Source organism: Halichoeres trimaculatus, unplaced genomic scaffold (genome assembly GCF_033239565.1).
Source record: "Halichoeres trimaculatus isolate MK-OKI-2021-1 unplaced genomic scaffold, fHalTri1.1 fHalTri1_scaffold_9, whole genome shotgun sequence".
Taxonomy (NCBI): Eukaryota; Metazoa; Chordata; class Actinopteri; order Labriformes; family Labridae; genus Halichoeres; species Halichoeres trimaculatus.
In genome coordinates, this window is record NW_027437188.1 from 10473388 (window position 1) to 10490129 (window position 16742).

Below are 16742 nucleotides of genomic sequence, written 5' to 3' on the forward strand. Positions count from 1 at the left end.
GTTTACATATACCGACCAGAGATGGCTGATTCGTGGAGAAAAGTGAGTCTTCACTAATATACGTTGGGTAGATGTCTGACTTAGGGTGAGGGTGGATTCTTTATGAGCATTGTTTTAGTTCTGAATAAATGCTGGAGCCTTTCTGACAGACAGAGTTTCTATGTACATACGTATGTTATATCTGTGTTAGTATGTTTTATGCATGTTTGTGTGCAAATATGTCGTCTCCATCAGAGGTACAGCAGTGTTTGCAGGTCTGAAATTGAGCCTGGACAGTGTTATCTAACAGACAGAATGCAGACCTTTGGATGCAGTGCACGGACTTTCCGCTAGGCTGCGCTGTGCCCAAACTCTCTTCCTCGTGAGGCGGTCTGTCGGTGGCGCGCGGCTCGAGCAGCAGCGGAGACACCAGCGGGCAGTCTGAGAAAGAGAAAGCGAGCGGGCTGGAGCTGTGGATGGTACCGACTCACGGACTTTCTGACTGGGATCTTCTGCAGCAGAGCCGGGTAAGTCCCGCGGGCTGAGCCGCTCACGCACCGAGAGAGGAGGAGGGGGGGTCGATCCGTGCGGGAACGTGCGGGTTGCACGCGGAGAGCGGGGCTCCGCAGCATTTCTGTTTGAATGTGTGCAAGCAGAGGAGGGGGACCTGCTCATGTTTTATCTCACTCAAGTCTCTGTGGTCGATCCCTGCTATCGCTGCAAGGCTGCACGCGCTGTGGCGTGAGAAACACCGCATCACACTGCGGTCAGAACCGATCCGGGACAGCTCAGGGTCCGGACCGGGGCTGCGTGAGGCTGTATGCATTCAAAGCTGCGGTGTGTGTGTGTGTGTGTGTGTGTGTGTGTGTGTGTGTGTGTGTGTGTGTGTGTGTGTGTGTGTGTGTGTGTGCGCGCGCGCGCGCGCGCTGAATATGGATCGCTTTTCTCTGATTCTCGTCATTCTCATTGACCCCTATATTGATCAAAATTTGATCGATTGACTTCAGATCGACTACAGTTTTAACAGAAACACACACACACACACACACACACACACACACACACACACACACACACACACACACACACACACACACACACACACAGAGAGAAGTGGGTCCAGAATTTTCATCATCTGTTACTCTGCTTAAGGTTCCCGTGTCTGATGGACTGTCCACAGTCCCACAGGGGAATTAAGTGTGTGTGTGTGTGTGTGTGTGTGTGTGTGTGTGTGTGTGTGTGTGTGTGTGTGTGTGTGTGTGTGTGTGTGTGTGTGTGTGGATGGGTGGGTGCATTGTAGTGGAGGTGGGTGAAGCACCGTGTCGTGCACGTTTACCTCACTCCCACATCTTGAATGTGTGTGTCTGTCCCATGGCAGCGGAACACCAGCTGTGTGACAAGTGACTGACCTGAGACCAGCTCTGTGATGAAGATGATGGTAAAGCTAATCATTGTGAGGGTGATGAGGATGAGCATGATGATAGTGATGAGAATGACGATGGTGATGGTGATGATGCTGGCAATGGTGGTGACAGTGATGGTGGTGGTGATGAGAATGGTGATGATAATGATGAAGATGGGGACACGTTTTATTCTTAGTCTATGGAATAAGATTTCTGTGTGTGTGTGTGTGTGTGTGTGTGTGTGTGTGTGTGTGTGTGTGTGTGTGTGTGTGTGTGTGTGTGTGGAACCAAAGCTGAAACATACAGGAGTATAGGATGTCCTGTGCATTGCACTAACAAGGATCAGTGGGTGTTATTGATGCTGATGAAGGTCTTAATCTTTGTAGTATTCATTTTGAACATCAAAAACATCACATCAGATTTAAGCTGTGGTAACATAAAACAATCAATAACAAACCAAAAATTAATAAAACAGGTCTGTAGTTGACGATATAACTGTTGAGTCTTTTGGAAGCCCTCCACCAAAGTAGAGTGCGAGATGATCGGGTGTATGCATCAAATGCCTCTTCGCTGATTGCAGAAGTGGAGCAGATTCAGCAGCACAGTAGTCCAGTACTGCTGTCATTGTCTAGTCGTATAGCAATTTAGGTTGCCACAATGATAGTGCGCATGCTCAAAGCGGAGCATGACAGAGGTCAGCATTTCCACTGAGAACTCTGGCCTGTTGGCCACGGCATTTCTGAAAAATTCCTCTCTGGAGGCTGTTTTCAAAAGTATTAATTTGGGGTTGGCTAAAACACTATTTCAGTGTAAACGAAAGGCCGAAAAGCAACATTACCATTGTGTTTCACCCTTAAACCGTTGTCTTGTAAAGGGCCCCTGAAAGTCCAGTGTTCTGTTTGTTAAATGTTAAAGTTTGAGTTCAAATAAGATGACTTGAGATGAGTTGCAGAGAGCTAGTTAGAGATGAAATGAGCTGAGTTGAGATCAGTTAAGATTAGATGAGATGTAATGAGATGTGATGAGAAAATCAGTTAGTCAATCAGTCTTATTTATGGTGCCAAATCATAACAAACATTATCTCAGAACACTTTCCAAAAACACTGAAAGAAGTAGACCCCTTAACATTAATAACATTTCATTTGTTAACAGAAACTCAACATTTAGACAGGATATGGTGTCTTATCTCTTAACCAAGCAACAACCTCTGATCTAAACATATGAAGCATTGTTTAAGTGCTAAAATCTGCAGTTCGTTGAGGGTCCAGCAGAAGTGAACATGTTTACAGCCTGGTACAAAAAACATCTCCTGTCTGAGTAGCATATTTCTCCCACAGCACACTGTAAGGGGGTTATTTTTTTCCCCTAACACAGCAGTTTAGAAGATATGAAGATGAAATGGGAACCCAATTAGATGCACAGCTCAGCTGATGGACAACAGGCGCCCTATAGCTGTAAAGCCTCATTTCAAACATAGTCCCTGTTCACGATTTGCTTCAGAACTCTGTTGCAAAAACAGACGGGTGATATCATAGTGACTTTTTTTTTATTATATAAATATATGTCTTTGATCTAAACCCACCAGTAGCACAGCACTTTGCAGCATTTAGCAAGTTTACAATGGCAAGGAAAAACTTCTCTTTAACAGGTAGAAACCTTAAACAGGACTAGACTCATGTTAAACAGACATCTGCTAAAACTGTGTTGGGATTAGAGAGAATAAGAGAGGGAAAAGGGAGAAAGGAAAAATATATATAGAAAAAATCAATGAGGGAGAGGAAGAATGGAAGAAAAGTTAATTGGATTTTTTTAGGGTTGGATAGAGAGCTTTGTTGCCTTCTCTTGCTCAGTTGTTGTCTCCTCTAACACGGCTGCGATAGAAACAGCCAGTTGGCTGACAAAAGTCTTCTTCTCTATCTGCTCCTGCTCATTCCTCATTCATCCTTCATTTTACAGCAGGTAGGGAACCAGGTAATAATCTACAGCGCCCCCTACCGGTTTATTACACAGTATAACAGTATTATAGTATGCTAATTTTTGCTAATTTGAAGCTCTGTATCAACATTTAGAGCACACAGTTATCTGCTGTATTGGTAATTCTGACAGCCCCAGTGTCAACATTTCCTCTCTTCAAACAAAAAACAGCCAGTATGTCACCATGAGAGCATTGGTGTGTGTGTGTGTGTGTGTGTGTGTGTGTGTGTGTGTGTGTGTGTGTGTGTGTGTGTGTGTGTGTGTGTGTGTGTGTGTGTGTGTGTGAACAGAAGACCCACCCCCCCTTCATCTTTGGGGTCCCACGGGCTTTATGAGCGTCTGTTCGTGCCAAATGCCAGCACTTATCCCTCCCTTAGTGTGTGTATGTGTGTGTGTGTGTGTGTGTGTGTGTGTGTGTATGTGTGTGAGAGAGAGAGAGAGAGAAAGGGAGAGAGAGGGAGGGAGAGTTGGGGGGTTTCTTTGGTCCCCCTTTTTTATGAAGGAGGGGGAGGGTGTCTGCCTGTTGTGCGTTTTGTGTGTGCTCCCAGTGTGTGTGAGTGTATGTGTGCGCGTCGGTGTGTGTGTGTGTGTGTGTGTGTAAGCGACTATTGTTCAGTGTGTGCAGGAATGCTGGTGGATGTGTTGGTGTTCCCATCAGTGTCTGTCTGTTGCTCTTGCAAAAGTGTGTGTGTTTGTGTGTTTCTCATGTCTCTCTTTCTGCAGTACACACACTCAGACCCTGTTTGGATGTGTAGTTGATCTTTGGCTCTGCAGCTTGAATCTCTGCAGCCTGAATCTTTTCACCTGCAGGACCATTAAGCCTTTGCATTTTCACATTGATCCCTTAGATGGTGGAATACTAAAATTTGATTTTTTTGTCTCACAGTGTGTGAATTAACCTTGTGTTGCAGTAGTGTTACAGAGTAACGCTTGCACACACAAAAAGTGCGGCAAATGTTGCAGCAATCCTTTCCTAGTTCCTTCCCTTGATGTGAAAAGTGTGAGTGTGTTTGCATTGAGAATTCTAGGGACAACTTTTACACCTTTTTATTCAATTTACATACACAAATGCCTTCCTCCACATTACCTCCTGTTTGCTGGTACTGGGTTGGACCCATCTTCTGACTTCAGAATGGTCTTTACTCTTGGTGTCAATTATCAAAGTGCTGGAAACCTTTTCTCAAACATAGTGCTCCATATTGGCGTGACTCATCACACTGTTAATGTGTTTTTTTGGCTGAACATCTATGATGAGAATCTCCTTTTTTATAAGATTGAGAACTAGTGATTGTGGAGGCCATTGGAGTGAACAGTCAAGTTATTGTTATGTTAAAAAATAAATAGACAAACAAAAAAATTTTTGAGATGATTTGTGATAAGCGTTACCCTGCTGGAAGGATCCGTTAGAAGATGAGCACACTGTGCTCATAAAGATGTGGACATATGAAAGAATAAACCAGGCTTTAGCCCATGGCAATCTGTGCCTATAGAGCAGAGGTGGCCAACCAGTCAGAGACCCAGAGCCACACATATTACCATCAGAATCAGAATCAGAATCAGAATCAGAATCATCTTTATTGGCCAAGTATTTTCAAGAATACAAGGAACTTGACTCCGGTTTAAACTGCACTCTCTCAGTACAAACGTGGATAGAATTAACAAGAGTAGAAAAATAGAGTTTAAGTAGTAGAAAAAGAATAATAATTATTACAATATTAAATAAAGAACTCTGCACAGAGTAAATACAAAATATATACACAATTTAAGTTAAGAAATAGTGCACTGAATAAATGTCATAAAAAATGTGCAATTTGCAACAGGGAATGGAAGATGAATGTGCAATAGAAACAGAACAGAGAGAAACAGAACAGAGGAGTACCATGGTACTACAATACATTTACATCTATCTATCTAGATTTCTATGAGCACATGAGCGATTAAGAGGAGCACATGTAGAGAAGAGAAACCAAAACTTAAGTATCAATCTCATCACCCAAGTATTGATCAAGAGTGATCCCAACATTGACATCAACACATACAGTCAAGCCCAAAATTATTCGTACCCTGGGTAAATTTTCCCTGAAAGTTACTTAAATTCAGCCTTAAAGGTTTATTTTTTTATTTATTTTTTTTTTTTTTACCAGAAATGACACAGGCTTCTCCGGGAAGATAGTAAGATGATGTACAAGAGGCATCATTGTGTGGAAAAAAAAATCTCAGCTTTAATTCCCATTTAAACAAAAAGTGACATGTCCAAAATTATTCATACCCTTCTCAATAATCAATAGAAAAGCCTTTATTGGCAATCACAGCAATCAAATGTTTACTGTAATTGCTGACCAGCTTTTTGCATGTTTCCAATGGTATTTTTGCCCATTCATCTTTAGCAATGAGCTCCAACTCTTTCAGGTTGGAGGGCCTCCTTGCCATCACCCTGATCTTTAGCTCCCTCCACAAATTTTCAATTGGATTCAAATCTGGACTCTGGCTAGGCCACTGCAAAACATGAATGTTTTTGTCCGCCAACGATTTCTGCACCACTTTTGCCGTGTGTTTTGGGTCGTTGTCATGCTGAAATGTCCACTGGTGACCAAGGCCAAGTTTCTCTGCAGACTGTCTGATGTTGTTGCTCAGAATTCTTATGTATTGCTCCTTGTTCATGGTGCCATTCACTGCAACTAGTTCCCCTGGTCCACTGGCTGAGAAACACCCCCAGAACATGATGTTCCCACCACCATGTTTGACAGTGGGGGCGGGGTTCTTTGTGTTGAAGGCTTCTCCTTTCTTACGCCAAATGAAGGCTACATCATTGTGGCCAAACAATTCAATTTTAGTTTCATCTGACCATAAAACAGAAGACCAGAGGTCTTCTGCTTTGTCCAGATAAGCATTTGCAAAGTCCAAGTGGGCTTTTATGTGCCTTTTCTGGAGAAGTGGTGTCCTCCTTGGTCTGCGTCCATGGAACCCAGCAGTGTGCAGTGTCCGTTGGACTGTCTGCCTTGAGATGTTGCCACCAGCAGGGCCCAGATTCATCAGAATAGTCTTGGTGGTGATCATTGGGTTCTTCTTCACCTCTCTATCTATCCTCCTGGCCAGCACAGGTCTCACTTTTTGGCTTCCTACCGCGTCCTTTGAGATTTTCCACAGTGTGGAACGTCTTGTATTTTTTGATAATAGTTTGCACTGTTGCCACTGGAACTTCAAAACATTTTGAGAGGATTTTGTAGCCCTTTCTTGATTTGTGAGCAGCAACAATGCGCAGCCGCAGGTCCTCACTGAGCTCCTTTGTCTTAGCCACAAACCAGCTGCAGAGAGCTGCTGTTTTTCACCTGCTGAGTTGATTAAAACAACTGTTCCCAATGAATCAGGGTAATAAGGATGCTTCAGAACAGCTTGGACTTTTTGGGATGTTTTAGAACTTTGGATAGTACCATGAATTCCCATTTACTGTGACAGTTTGCAAAGGGTATGACTAATTTTGGACATTCCACTTTTTGTACAAATGTAAATAAAAGCTAAGAAGTATTTTTTTTTTCCACACTGATGCCTCTTGTACACTGTCTTATTAGCTTTTGGGAGAAGCCTGTGTCATTTCCTGTAAAAAAAAAACTTGCTGGTTGAATTAAAGTAACTTAAAGTGAAAATTAACCAGGGGTATGAATAATTTTGGGCTTGACTGTAGATATTTTAGATTGATCAGCACACCACTACTCATAATGATATTTATATTTTTTTATGAATGGATCGAAGAGCCGCACACTGAAAGGCAAAGAGTCACATGTGGCTCACGAGCCACAGGCTGGCCACCCCTGCTATACAGGTTGCATATTGTATAAACATACCCTTATACATGTATCTTAAGTGTAGTATCTGATACACCTATGGCTGGGAATCATTACAATTTTTTTGATACCGGACCTTTACCTGGGCTAAGGACCAGCAAAAGTGACCCTAAAGAGACACCTATAAGCATGATTCATTTGCATGCAGCAGTCACATGCTCTGGCTGCAGCTTAGAGGGACTGCTGCGAGGGGGAAGACTTCTCTGCCTGTGAGTGTTTTGAAAAGAGGAGGGGCACAGCACCTACTGCTCTGTGTGATGCAGCGGGTGCTTGAGATCAATACATGCTTTCACGTCAGTCTCCAAACTCCAGAAAAGATACTTGATTTGGTGCTAGTCGCTTTTTTGCAAAAAAAAGTCGCTAGAGGGGTCTAAAGGTTGCAAAAATAGCCACAAAATCACTGAGTTGGCAACACTATCCTGCATGCCCCAACCACGTGTAACGTTATAGCCAATTATCAATGGCATTATCAGACCTTGATCAACTGATTAACCCTTTGGGTACCAAACCTTGGCACCGAAAGATGAGTCATGGTTTGATTATCTGTACTTTGAGAGCATTTCCGTTCATGCCATTAAAGGACAGAGCTCTGTACCCAACAGACACCTCAGACAACAATGCTCTCACTGGTTGGGGTGTGCTGGGATTCAACACCTCCCACAGGATGGCTAACTATCTTCTATGTTAGACACTATGAAAGTGCGTGATTTTCATAAAAGTCCCAGTTCATTAAGTCTGAAGAGTTTGGTCTCATCTACCAACACAACTCTCTCCATATGACCCAGTTAGCAACATTGTGGATTATGGTGTGTGTGTGTCACTGAGTTTCCACATGAAGCAGACTGAACATCCTGAAGGTGTTTCTGTGTAGACAGGAGGTAAACAGAACCTGGCTGAGGAAAGCAGATACACTGAACAATTTCTGCAAATGTCAAACATCCAGGTGTGTGTGTGTTTGTGTGTGTGTGTGTGTGTGTGTGTGTGTGTGTGTGTGTGTGTGTGTGTGTGTGTGTGTGTGTGTGAGGAGGGAGTAATCAGGTTTAATCAGAGCTGCTTGCTGAGATTCAGGAGCCAAGAAACCAGCAGCAAAAAAACAGAGAGCTTAAATTACATCCTGAACACAGAGCCTGCAGGCTGTCTGAGAAATGGGCCTCTCCTGAAAGCACACACACACACACACACACACACACACACACACACACACACACACACACACACACACACACACACACACACACACACACACAGCTGTTCATATCCTTTCTGTTGGCAGTGAGGGTTTTTGTATAGTGAGAAATGTAAGAGTATACTAGTGAAAAGATGAGATTCATTTCAGGTGAAGTTTTCCTGACAGAAGCCATACAGACATGATTCCAGGTACCAGGTGATGACGTTGGTTGTCACCTCTGCTAAAATAATCACACTTACTGCAGTACGTTCTTTTGAACTACATTTAACACCCTCTAACACAGGCTTGGGTTTTGTGAGCAGTTTGGTGTCTTTAACAGAACTCTGACACTTAGGAAATCTTCTTGAGGAGTTTCCAGCTGCTACAAAAGTCTGATCAGACTGTCATGTTTTCTATGATTCTTTGCAGTTTCATTTAGCAGATGCTTTTATCCAAAGCAAAGTAAAACAGAAGCAAGAATTAAGACAGAAGGGAAAACCTTAGTGCGACAAAGTGCTACAAGTTATTTGGCTGCAGGTGCAGCAAGAGCTAACCACAATTAACTAATGAAAAATAAACATCCACAACATAGTTCAATCTTCAACAGCATTCAATAATAAGTGCTAAATATTCACTAAGATCTGGGTCTGAGACCTTCTGACTCATTCACCCCTTAGGACAAAGAGGAGAAGGCTCAGATTAAGAGCCTAAGTGTCCATGAACAGTCTTCAGATGGACTCTGCAGATCATATGGAGTTAGGTAATTAATTTTATCATTTGGGAACAACAGAGGAGGAGAGTCTGGCTACAGATTTGGAGCCGCGCTGGGTTGGGAGCACCAGGCATTTTTCACAGGCACAGTGTAGCGGTCAAGGAGGAGTGTAGACCTGGATAAGGGACTCCAGGTAGACAGGAAAATGGTTCGTAAGCCAGAAGAAGAGCTTTGAATTTGATTGGCGCTGCTACTGGAAGCAAGTGAAGAGAGATTAACAGCTGGTTGAGGTGTGCTGTTTTGGGCTGGTTAAAGACCAGACGTGCCGCTGCATTCTGGGTAATCTGCAGAGGTTTAAATGTACACGCAGGGAGACCTGCTAGGAGGGAATTGCAGTAGTCGATGTGTGATTTCACAAGGGCCAGTACCAGAAACTGTGTGGCCAGTTGTCAGGTAGGGTTCGATCCTCCTGATGTTGTGGAGGGCATATCCACAAGATCGAGCAATCGAGGCCACATGAACCTTAAAGGTCAGCTGGTCACTAATCAGGACACCCAGATTTCTGTCAGAGCTTGCGGCACAAGTTGATTGGAATCAAGCAGGACACCGATCTGTGGTTGAACCAAGCTGGAAGGACAATGAGTTTAGTTTTGGACAGATTTAGCCAAAGGTGGCGTTCCTTCATCCATGTGAAGATATTAGCCAGACACAATGATATCCCTGCTGAGACGCTCGTATCCTCAGGTGGAAAAGACAGGAAAAGCTGAGTGTCGTTGGCATAGCAGTGGCAGGAGAGGCCATGAGAGCGGATCACTGCACAAAGTGAGGTGGTGTATAGGGAACAGAGTAGCAGACCAAGCACTGACTCCTGGGGTACCCCTGGCGATGAGCCATGTGATTTAGACACTTCTCCTCGCCGTGACACTCTGAAGGATCTACCCATGAGGTAGGACATGAACCACAACAGGACAGATCCTGGGATGCCAAATTCAGAGAGTGTGGAGTGGAGAATTTGATGGGTCTTGGTGTCAGAGGCAGCAGACAGGTCCAGCAGCAGTAGGACAGAGGACTGACCAGCAGCTTGAGCCAGTCCCAGTGATTCTGTGATCGGCAGAGAACGAATGGGCATTGAGAACAAGTACCTATTAAGAATCTATTGGAAATGGTTCAATCCTCGATTAGCCTTTTTGCTTAAGGATTTCCCTACCAATTCTTTACACTACACTGTAGCTGCAGGACCCTTTGTCCACCGTTTGCCCCACCTTTTTGCGCTCAGCAGAAGGATAAAAGTTTCCCAAGAAAACTCTGATTCAAGATTTTCAGCTTGGAGTTTTACTTAAGAACTGAACACGATGAAGTATACATTTCTCCCTACAGGAGATTCCTTTTCAGTATTTTCATCATGTTATAGAGCTCCTTATGTTCCAAAAACATTATAGAACATATAGTGCTAGTGTGATACTTATGTAAATGGGAAACTGCATTGATATGCTAGCTGTTAGCATACATTTATAGAACTTTGGTTTTTAAGCAGAATTTTAACTTCCATCACACTTATTTTTGTAGATGATTCTGAGAACTCTACAAGTCAAAACACTAACAGGCAAATGTTTCTGAACTTAAACATAGACAAAAAGGTATGTACAGGCTAATAGCTGACTTCAGCTTTTATAACCAATGTGAGACACTCGATGGCCAGCTTCAGTCAGCAACATTTAACAAACCAATACACCATCACATGCAATTTTTACCTGTTTTATGTCCACAGATATCAAAATCACTTATATTCATTGAAATGGTGTTGACACAGAAACCCTGTTAAGTCTGCTTTTTGTAAAGAGAAAATTCACAGGAGGAATGGATAAGAGAATCCATAATAAATTGGATCGAGGAGCGGAATCAATAACAGCATTGGTATCAATGAAATCTTATTAACACCCACCCCCAGACAGGGGTTTAGTGTCAGTGGAATGGTAACGCCTGAGGCCAGATTGGTCGGAGTCAATCAAGCGGACACACCTGCTAACTTCAGTTTGAAAAGAGTGTCACACTCTGATTCAGTCTACTGATTTAAAGAGCCTGTTCAAACTTGGTGCTTTAAACAATAACACCTTAACTCACCTCAGAAGCAGAGGATAATTTCATACAAAATGTAAACCCCAACATCTCCAAAACCCTAACCCCCAAAGATGCATCCACATTTATGTAACAGCCTTATTCAAAAATGGAATATATTCTTTTTTTTCCTTAAAATTCTGCACTGAGACATCATTGTCTCCAGGCACAAATCTGGGCAATGGTCCAGAAAAATTTCTCCTGATTTGAAGGTCCTGATTAGCACAGTAGCCTCCATCATCTGTAAATAAAAAACAAGTTCAGAGCCTCCAGGACTCTTCCTACAACTGGCTTCCTGTGTAAACTGAGTGACCAGGGAGAAGAGCCTTAGTCATTGAGGGGACCAAGGGCCCCCATAGTCACTGACCTCCAGCGGTCTTCTTTGGAGAGAGGAGAACCCTCCAAGATAATAGGGCTAGGACGATATGCTATTCTTGCAATTCAGTTCTATTACGATTTTTTTGGGTGCTTATTCAGTTTAAATTGTGATTATTTGATATTTACAATTTTTGCAATTTTTAGTTTGCTTTTTTAAACCCAGACCATGTGAAAAAGTTAAATGATGATGATAATGTCTACAGATTATATCAGGAGCCATATTTTCCTCAAAAATGCACATGTGTGTCAGAGAGAAACATTTCACCCTCTGCTGGAGAAGAGTGGTAACTTTTTTCCAATCCAATTTATAAACAAAGACTGAACGGAATGATTTGATTTAAAAAAAAAAAAAAAAAAAAAAGACAAAGAATCCCAATTTTGATATTGCCAAACAAAAGTCCCGATGTATTGATTTTGATTTTTTTTTCTCCCACTTCTGTAAGACAGCCATCTCTGCAGCAATCCACCAATCAGGCCTGTATGGTAGTGTCCAGGTGGAAAAGCAGTCCACCTGGAGTTTGCTTTAAGGCACCTGGAGGACTCTCAGACCATGAGAAAGAAAATTCTCTGCTCTGATGAGACAAAGATGGAACTCTTAGTTGTGAACGCCAAGTGTGATGTTTGGAGGAAACCAGGCACTGCTCATCACCTGGACAGTACCATCCCTACAGTGAAGCATGGTGGTGGCATCATCATGCTGTGGGGATGTTTTTCAGCTGCAGGAACTGGGAGACCAGTCAGGGTTGAGGGAAAGATGATTCCAGCAATGTACAGAGAAATCGTAGATGAAAACCTGCTCCAGAGTGGTCTTGACCCCCGACTGGGGCGATGGTTCATTTTGCCAAGAGGAATGGGCCAATCTGCCCAAAGATAGGTGTGCCTAGGTTGTGGGATCATATTTAAAAAGACTTGACGCTGTAAATGCTGCCGAGGGTGCATCCATAAAGTGTTGAGCAAAGGCCGTGAATACTTTTGTAACTGTCAGTTTTAGTTTTGATAAATTTGCTGAAATATAATTTAAAAAAAATTTCCACTTTGTTATTATGAGGTTTTGTAGAACTATTTAGAAAAAATGAATCGCTGTGAATACTTTTTGAATGCTCTGTATAAGTGTTTCCTTTTTTTCTGTGATTATATGAAGAATGCGTGTGCTCTTTTTTCTGTAATTATCTTAAGTGTGTGTGATCTTTTTTCTGCTGTATTATTTAGGTTCTTTTACTTGCTGGGTGTTTAGATCTATGGCTCTTAAGTACCTTAACTGAGAATAAATCGGTGGCAGAAAAACAGCTCGGCCTGCTCGCAGCCAGAAGCTGAAGGACTTTTTCCTTTCAAATGTAATAGAAGCTGCTTTACCTGATTTCTTCACAAAGCTCTGATTGTAAAGAAACTGAAGAGTCTCTGCTGAAGGTCTACTCATAGGATCAACACACCTGAGTTGATCTTTGTCATACAATCCTCTCTCTGGTGTGTGCAGCTGATGTATCACCAGGTGTGTGAATCAGTAAATAATGAAAGTCGGATAATTCAGCAAATTCAGTTTGGTGCTGGGCCGATTGTTGTCTTCATGGCGCCTGCTTTATTCTTCTGTGTTGACTCTTTGCTGTCCTGGTCCACAGTTTAATGAGCAGTCTTATCCACATCATGCTGCAATTTCTATGCAAGCCATATTACCAGATCCTGACAGAGATGCACTTTGACATTTTACCAAATCACACCCAACTGTACCAATCATGCTAAATCATTTGCACACTGCACCGAGCTTGTCCGAACTAGACCAAACTGCAAGTTGCTCCACCAAACTGGAGGAAATGGGACCAAACTGGACCAAAGTAGAACAAACCCTTCTGATTTTTACTGAACCAAACTGGACAACGTGCTGCAGATACGACATCAGTGAAACACATTCTGGCACACGCACACTGTAAATGTCTGAAAGGATTCATCAGCGAGAAGCTGATTGTTCACATCTCAGTGCCCTCATCAGTGGCCCCCCCAGTCTTTTTCAACACACACACACACACACACACACTAACACACACACACACACACACACACACACACACACACACACACACACACACACACACACACACACACACACACACACACACACGCATTCACACATGCAGTCTGATGGTAACTATGGTGTTAGGGTGTCTGACAGTTGGTCCCCCTCCTCTGTGCTTTGCTCTGAATGTTTCAGCTCTGCAGACTCTGCATCACGGTATTCAGGCCCCTCAGCTCGACTGTTGGTGAATGTTATGGTGGAGCAGACATGGGTAATGTGTTGAGGACAGAACAGTGCTGTGTGTTTCTGCCAGACTGTGTGAATCTGTGCTGCACTCCCTGTGTTCTCAAACTGTGCCACTAATGTGAAACCATGAGACAACTACAGTGTGTGACAGGTGCAGCCTCAGATTGTTCTGTGTGAGCTGGTTGGGTGTGTGTGTAATGTGTGTGTCCATGACGAGTTGCTGGATGTGTGTGAACTGGTCTCAGGACTGAACTGTCCTCCATCTCCTGGTGGTCTGGTTGTTTTTCCTCCTGATCCTAAAACTGAACAGGAACACTTTGTCCACTAACATCATCCTCAGCTGCAGACTGTGATTCACATGCCGCTCTGTGTTAGGAGAAATTATTTGAGGGTGATGGCCTGAGGCCCCCCACCCCCTGTTACCTGCTCTGTGTCGTGACTGGTCCTTTGTAGAAACAGCTGACTTCCTGTTTGCTCGGCCTGCAGACATGCAGTCGCAGCATCTTTAATGCACCTCTGTGCATCCTGCAGCAGCTCCACATTCACCTCAGAATCACAGAGGAATAAATCTGCTCCACATGATAAAGAGCAAGCTTTCACACGACAGGGAGAAACCAAAGGAGAAGAGAGCAGGAGGAGAGGGGGAGAAATGAGAGGAGAGGGAGATGAGCTGCAGAAAGTCAGGACAGACGATGAAGACTCTCTGCAGTGATGAAGAAAAGCTTTGATGTGAATCTGGATCTGCTGCAGTTAGAGCGAGGAGCTGAATACTAAACTCTTCCTCCTCTCTCCCATCAGTCCACAGGTCAGCTGACCAGGCCTCAAGCTATGGTTAGCATCATTAGCTCACTCTACAGCAGCACCAGCAGCTGCACTGGAACATGCTGTCCAGTGAATGCAGCGTCTGCTGGAGACTTTCTCTTTTAAAATGAACCAGAGTGCACACAGACAGCTGCAATCCATGCTTCCAGTATCACAATTAAATGTTTACTCTTTTTGTGTCACTCTGAATAATGGGATACTGTGTTTTTATATTCCTGCTCTGTAAAACACAGAGTGTGTCTGCAGCCTGCTGTGTTAATCTGCAGTTCTCAGTGTCACATTCCTGAAGCTTTGAGTGTGTAAATGTGTTCTCCTACAAAGACAGAGCTGCCAGACCCAGAGTCACTAAAAGCTGATGATAGTTAAAATCACAAAGGTAGCACATGGTGGCCCTCATATTACCAGGTCAGTCTGTAGGTTTCAAAGAGTGTTATGGTAAATGATATAGTCGATGGATGGTGGTGTTATGGTGGATTGATGGATGGTGCTGTTGTGAATGATGGTGGTGGTGTTAAAGTGGATGGTGGCTGTTATGGTGGATGGATGGTGGTATGGTGGATGGTGTTAGTTTCAGGGTGGATGGATGGTGGTGTTTTATGGTAGATAGATGGTGGTGTTATGGTGGATTGATGGATAGTGGTGTTGTGAATAATGGTGGTAGTGTTACGGTGGATGGATGGTGTTGTTATGGTGGATGGTGGTTGTTATGGTGGATAGATGGTGGTTAGAGTGGGTTATGGTGGATGGTGGTGTTTTAGTGGATGGATGGTGGTTGTTATGGTGGATGGTGATGGTTGGATGGTGGTGTTATGGTGGATAGTTGTAAATGGATGGTGGTGTTATGGTGGATGGATGGTGGATGGTGGATGGTGTTGGTTTCAGGGTGGATGGATGAGTTTTATATGGTAGATAGATGGTGGTGTTATGGTGGTTGGTGTTGGTCTCAGGGTAGATGGATGGTGGTGTTATGGTGGATTGATGGATGGTGCTGTTGTGAATGATGGTGGTGGTGTTAAAGTGGATGGTGGCTGTTATGGTGGATGGATGGTGGTATGGTGGATGGTGTTAGTTTCAGGGTGGATGGATGGTGGTGTTTTATGGTAGATAGATGGTGGTGTTATGGTGGATTGATGGATCGTGGTGTTGTGAATAATGGTGGTAGTGTTACGGTGGATGGATGGTGTTGTTATGGTGGATGGTGGTTGTTATGGTGGATAGATGGTGGTTAGAGTGGGTTATGGTGGATGGTGGTGTTTTAGTGGATGGATGGTGGTTGTTATGGTGGATGGTGATGGTTGGATGGTGGTGTTATGGTGGATAGTTGTAAATGGATGGTGGTGTTATGGTGGATGGATGGTGGATGGTGGATGGTGGATGGTGTTGGTTTCAGGGTGGATGGATGAGTTTTATATGGTAGATAGATGGTGGTGTTATGGTGGTTGGTGTTGGTCTCAGGGTAGATGGATGGTGGTGTTATGGTGGATGGTGGTTGTAATGGTGGATAGATGGTGGTTGGATGGTGGTGTTTTAGTGGATGGATGGTGGTTGTTATGGTGGATGGTGCTGTTGGATGGTGGTGTTATGGTGGATGGTTGTTGTTATGGTGGATGGATGGTGGTATGGTGGATGGTGTTGGTTTCAGGGTGGATGGATGAGTGTTATATGGTAGATAGATGGTGGTGTTATGGTGGTTGGTGTTGGTCTCAGGGTAGATGGATGGTCGTGTTATTGTGGATGGTGGTTGTTATGGTGGATCGATGGTGGTTGGATGGTGGTGTTATGGTGGATGGTGGTGGTTGGATGGTGGTGTTTTAGTGGATGGATGGTGGTTGTTATGGTGGATGGTGCTGTTGGATGGTGGTGTTATGGTGGATGGTTGTTGTTATGGTGGATGGATGGTGGTATGGTGGATGGTGTTGGTTTCAGGGTGGATGGATGGGTGTTATATGGTAGATAGATGGTGGTGTTATGGTGGATGGTGTTGGTTTCAGGGTAGATGGATGATGGTGTTTTATGGTAGATGGATGGTGGCGTTATGGTGGTTGGAGTTGGTTTCAGGGTAGATAGATGGTGGTGGTTGGATGGTGGTTGGTGT

At 43.7% G+C, this 16742-nt stretch overlaps 1 protein-coding gene across 7 annotated transcripts in view; it reads left to right on the forward strand.

Annotated features, from left to right (window-relative positions):
• The first annotated feature begins 403 nt into the window (after window positions 1-403).
• Window positions 404-16742, forward strand: part of fat3a (FAT atypical cadherin 3a) — a 98668-nt gene continuing 82329 nt past the window's right edge. For all 7 annotated transcript variants that reach the window (XR_012599118.1, XM_074679730.1, XM_074679734.1 and 4 more), the window contains exon 1: window positions 404-506. The gene's annotated coding sequence lies outside the window, so the exon portion shown is untranslated. The remainder of the gene's footprint in view (window positions 507-16742) is intronic.